Source organism: Vicia villosa, linkage group LG4 (genome assembly GCF_029867415.1).
Source record: "Vicia villosa cultivar HV-30 ecotype Madison, WI linkage group LG4, Vvil1.0, whole genome shotgun sequence".
Lineage (NCBI taxonomy): Eukaryota > Viridiplantae > Streptophyta > Magnoliopsida > Fabales > Fabaceae > Vicia > Vicia villosa.
Genome location: NC_081183.1, coordinates 74,197,089 through 74,203,212, shown reverse-complemented (window position 1 = coordinate 74,203,212; position 6,124 = coordinate 74,197,089). Strand labels below are relative to the sequence as shown.

General features: G+C 38.0%; 1 long non-coding RNA gene across 1 annotated transcript; it reads left to right on the top strand.

The window, feature by feature from the left end:
• The first annotated feature begins 4,105 nt into the window (after positions 1 to 4,105).
• LOC131599257 (uncharacterized) lies at positions 4,106 to 5,647 on the top strand. The gene is made up of 4 exons (XR_009282675.1): positions 4,106 to 4,580; positions 4,695 to 4,734; positions 4,814 to 5,157; positions 5,388 to 5,647. It is a non-coding gene; the product is annotated as an uncharacterized LOC131599257 (long non-coding RNA).
• The last annotated feature ends 477 nt before the right edge of the window (positions 5,648 to 6,124 follow it).

Genomic DNA, 6,124 nt, shown 5'->3' with positions numbered 1-6,124 from the left:
CATACAATCATAACACCGAATTTCAACCTGACATGTCACAATTTATACAAAGACCATGCAGACTCTTATGCATGTGGTACCAAAATTCGTGAATCACATTCACTGGACTTCTCTCTGCGATACTGCCCTTCAAGTCGCTCACACCTCACATGGGCACACGACTAACCTCATCGCTCACACCCCGCGTGGGCACACGATGACTGCTTACTAATCTCCGCACAATGGGAATTAGCCACCAACGATCCACTCATCAACGCGATCCAACGCAAATGATTTATGAATGAATGCACACATATGACATACTTACAACATCACCGATCCAATGAACAACATCGTCTCACATAACCTAACATAGTTATCACCAACAAGTATGTACATGTATCATGCATCATTCAAAACAAATCACTCATCATCATTCATCAAAACACATGATAACAACATTTACCATGAATAACATCCACCTGCATCATCATTCATCAAAACACATGATAACCATATTTACCACGAACAACATCCTTTTGCATAACAAGCTGAAGCAATCACATTATAACAACACACATCATTGCACATATTCAATTATGCCAACAACAAATCATTGCACCTCATAAACTATGCAAAACAAGAATAAACCACATTTAAAGAAAATGATACTTTTCAAAATAAAATCAAGTTATTGTTGTTTTCTTTATTTCATATGGTAGAGAATTCAATTTAAGGAACAACGTCCAAAACGGCGTTTAAAACGGACTTACGGTTTAAAAATTAGAAGCTTTTAAAGTTAGAACAGTTTTCAAAACGTGCTGCTGGAATTTGTACCGGAACCCGGTTCCTCCCACATGGGAACCAGTTCCTGGATCCAACAATGCTATTTTTAACGCTTAAAAACACTGGAACCCGGTTCCTCCCACATGGGAACCGGTTCCCACGAACCCAGTAGCTGAAAAACATGATTTTTAAGGCTTTTATGCATCCCAAACACATACCAACTCATACCCTTACGAAATGGATCACCAATAACATCAAAATACTCCAAATACATGATTCTAATGCACAAACAACATACCACAACACCATGTAACAACACTACATCATCAATTGCAGTCAATTCATCAAATAATGCATGTCGGTGTTGGAATTTCACAAAACCTAACATCCCAAATAGAGATTCTAATCCCTTAATTCAATCCTATCATCATCAAAATCATAATACCATATAATTAGAGTAATCACCCCTTACCTTAGCCAAAGATTCTTGATTGGTCTTCTTCCTCTTTGTTTCTCTTCACGTATCAGCTTTCCAATCTCTCATCTCCCTGCTCTGCTTTTTACGCTCCTTTTTTTTTCCTTTCTCCCAATTCCTCATTATTTTATAAAATAAACTTTAATTAGAATAGGGCCTTTACTAATATAACACCCATCTCATTCCTTAACACCACACTTGGCCCAACATCATAAACCATTCTTTTCCAATTAACTTCCACAAACCACCAATAATTCTAATTATTAATTAAATTTCCAATATTTCTCAATGTTCTTCAAAAAATCAATTATTCCAATTAAATAATTTTCTTACTTAAATTAAATAATTAGAAATAATTTTCGGGGTGTTACAATAAGTACATGAAAGCAAACGTGATTTTGAAGATGAAGAAGAGGTTTGTGGTGGTGGGGCCACAACAGAAGGAGATGTGTGCCCTAGGTTCTAAAGGGAAAGGGTGGACCCCACATGTAGAGGGGAGACGGCTGCCCCATGGCCTATGGGTAGGGGACGCCCGCCGCTGGGTGCAAAAGGAGGGAGACATCCGTCTCTGGTGTAAGGAGGGAGTGGAGACGTTCGTCTCAGTGGCATTTTAGTGGGCCCTGCACGTGTGTATTTGATTTCATAACTTAGGTAATATTGTTTGGAAATTATTTTAGTAACTTAGTGAATCGGAAACACACTGTTAGAAGAAAAGTGTAAAAACAATATTATACGAAATAATAACGTAGCGTGTTTCTTTAGCAGAAATAGTTTAAGTGGCCCTATTAGTTAATTAGAAGAGGAGACAATACCAAGAGGCATTGATATACTTTGGTAGCAGTATATATTAATAACTATAGTAGCATAACGAGAGTATGTCAATAAATTAATTAATTCATAGCAGTGTTGTAAATTGAATGATTAGGATATCGTAGCATGAAACAGTAATTTGGCTGTAGCAGCGAGATTTAATTAGTATTCACAGCAGTAATAAAAGCAGTACCAAATTAGCCAAGTATGCAAAATAAGCGGTAAAAATTAGTATCGAATTAGCCGAATTAGGCAGTACAACTAGTTGTTCAGAATTTAATGAAAATTGACGGGGTAACTAAGATTAGTTAGTAGATAATTGTGGTTGTGTTGCTTTGTTGAAATTATGTGGAATATGCTGACGTGCAGGTATGTCGCTACCGCGAAAATTAACAGAGTCGCCACTAGCCAAGGGGAGCAACTCAACCCAAGTCAACCAAGCATTAGACCTCGCGAAAATGATCGGGCCATAGACAAGAGGAGCGGATCCCTCTCAGCAACCAAGCCATCACGGATCGTAAAGGAAAACGGTGCGTGCGTACACCGAGCATCAACGTCGAGCGACGCACCTATAGGAAAGGCGGGGGTCCGGCTACATGAGCCCTTTTCCTGACATACTCGATAACAAGATCTTGTGCAGGTTCAGAAGCAAGCCACATGTAGCGTGCGCATATTGAACAGACTCGATGAGACTAGGCGGGGGTTGATTGCTAACCCTTTCCGCGTGCCTTCCAAGAGGACTTAACGGAGTGCCATATAGGAACTATTACACCGTGACTCCCTGCCGCAAAGCACAAATGTAAATACACCAACAAAAACAGAGCCTCTTTCGAGGGCTTGGCCAGATGCATGTCTAGGTCCTACTTCTCATGTTATAGGATGATGCGGAAAGCAGTAAAAGGGACAAGGAGACGATACTGAACAAATAGAAAATCCGCAATGAGCTAGCAAGCGTAAGCGGAGAAGTCCGGAATACTTCGCGTAAGCCATCATGAAGCAAAGCGAGTCAGAAAGCGTCGTCGTGAAAATAAGTCACGAGCGACATGTGGTACACGTCGAGCATAACCACACGAGCAACCTGCAAGAGAAACAATCCAGACAATACAGGAGTATACATCTCAATGAATGAGAGATCGGGTGACTGGCATCGGAAATAGGTTCGTGTCCCACAAATAAAGTGGAACACGACGCATATCAATCGCACCGGAAGCGAATCCGTGTCCCACAAATAAAGTGGAACACGAAGCAAGTTGAATCTTAATCGAAGGCTCTCTCGAAGCACCTCGCACATCTCAGCAAACGCATCAGTAATAACAAGGAAGCATGCACCGATCATAGAAAATACTAGCAATTAAATTCTAAATGATTCTAAAAGAAAATCTAGCAAGATTAAATTGTTTTTTATGGCATTTTTATCTAAAACTAACAGAACAAAACTATGTAACAAAAGCATTTAAAATCTAACAAAGAAAATATATGTTTTTATTATCTTTTTATCAACCAAAAATTAGCAAAACTTGATGATTCTATATTCTATTATTATGTCAAAATATCTAACAAAAATTATTGTTTTTATGTCATTTTATTCCTTAAAAAAAAGAAGAAAAACTAATTCTAATGTGCAAAGAAATGAATTCAAAGGGGGTTTATTGCTGGAAATAGAGTGTAGGCAAAGTGTAGGGCGCAGAGCCCACTGGTTATGGCCCAAAGTGTGTTTTTGTTTATAAGAATTTTGTTTAGGCCAGAAATGGGAGGTTCGTGGGCCAACATGGGAGTGAACCGTGGCAATCCAGTAACAGGCCCATAGCTGATTGTTTTTATACAGATTTTCATCAAGTGCTACAAAAAAGAAGAAGTGGTGTTGGGCTCATGGATGAAGCAAAAATCGAATCATTGGCCCAAGGATGATGCATCACATTTTCTAATCCATTCAGATTATTGACTCAATTTCCACTATCTGACTCATTCTCTAATTAATATCCATTTAATCATGATTAACACCAATTAAATCTAATTAACCAAATTAAAAAGTAATGTGAATTAAGAAAGGGATTAGGTTACACTGAAAGTGATTGGATTGTCTTCTTCTCCCTCTCTTCTGAACTCGGTGCGGCGGCGGCTTCGCATCTCAGGCAACATCACGACGCCGGAGAAAGCTTATTCTCCGAGCGGAACCTCGCCCTCTCTGTCTCTTCTCCGTCTTAATTCCTCTTCTCACTTCTTCGATCTCTCTTCGACTCAAGTTCTCTTTATCTCCATTTGCTTGCAGACTCAAAGTTGTTGAAGAGTGATGATGATGTTGCTTATTGCAGGTGAAGATTATTGATGCGTCAATTTCGGTTTCGTGAATGTGTGAGACGATGAGGATGTTGCGTGCCTGAGTTTGCAAGTTTGTTGAAGCGATGAAGATGATGATGAACGTTGTGATGATTGTGGATTGAAGAAGGTGCTGATGATTGAAGATCGATAAGGCGTTGTTGCTGGATGTTGCAGAAATGGAGGATGTGCGATTGGTGCTGAATCGATGAAGGTTTTGTGAAGCTTTTTCTGAGTTGAGATTTGATGTTTTAGTTCAGAAGATTGAATCGATTCCAAAGAGAAGATTATTGAAGGTTTTTGATTCTTTTGTGAATTTCTGTTGCAGGTTTTGTCGAAGATTGAAGGAAATATCAATGGAGATTTTGGTGAGTTCTCTTTTTTGGTTTTTCTCTCTGATTTTTGGTGAATGATGAAGAAGATGAAGATGGTGATTTTGTGATGAAGATTCGAGTTGTGAAGATGGAGATTATGGAGTATTCTCTAGTTCAAGGTTGATGAGCAGAGAAAAATGAAGATGATGAAGGATTTTTGTGGAAGTTGAAGATAGCGTTTGGTGATGAAAGATCGAAGAAGCGGTTATGGTGATGAAGGTTCAGAGTCTTGAATTTTTCTGTTATTGAATTTGGTTTTAGAATTTTTTTGAAGATTGGAGAAAGGTTGAAGAGTTTGAAGAGAGAGTTCTTGAAGTTTTTTGAAGCCTCAATGGAGGAGGTTGAATCGATGATGAGGAGGTTTTCTCAGTTGAATCCATGGAGAGAGTGAAGGTTGTCCGCAAAAGTTTGTTACCGGTGAGTTCCCCCTTCTCAATTTCTGTTATCTTTTTCAACTAAGCTTTTTTTTCTGAGTTTTTGTTTGTGAACTATTATTGATCTCCCTTCATTTCTTATTTCGTTCTCTGAGTTTTTGCTGATGAATATGAACGATCATGAAGAGGTTCTGTTTCCGTTTTTTTTATTTGCTGTATAATTCTGCTTTTTGCTTCCTCTTGGGCCCTGAACCGAAGTCTTTTCTCTTGCAGTTTCTTTTTGGTTTCTTTTGGTATGAAGTCGCGGTTCCATTTACCTTGAATGCATATGCGAATGTTAGTTGAAATTTGAAGATGGAAGCAGGACATTTGGGAGCTTGAATCCTCACGGTAGGAAAAAGTTATGAACAAGACTCAAAGAATGATATGGAAGCATCAAGATCTTTGATAAGTTTATGATGATTTTTTTTATTGTCATTTTTGTAATGATGTATGGGCTTTTGAATGTAACTTGAACATTTGAATCTTTTGTAATGGACAATTAAAAAGAAATTTGGATATTTGAATTTTGTAAGTTTGTAAGTTTGGTGAATGAACTTGAAAATGTAGAAATTGGATTTTTGCATATGTAAATGAACATTAAAGCTCTTTAACTTGAATCTTGAACTTGAGTCAAACGGTCGTAAATCTCAACTTTAAATGAATGATATTTGAATCAACACTTGCATGGATACTCTTTTAGTGAATAAACTTCAATCCGCTTGCAAACTTCAATGGACCCCTAATTCAATTCAATTTCTGATCCAAACCAAACTTGTACGATAAATCACCAAGAAATTGAAACTAAAATGACGCCTTGAACACAACGTCCTCTTCAAGCCCATAACCATGTACCATGATTTATTCCTTTGCAATTCACCCTACAAGCATGTTGACTTAATGACCTCGAACAATAGAAACTCTTTTTACTTTTTTCTTGATTTTTGAACGACGAAATAAACGTCCTTCAT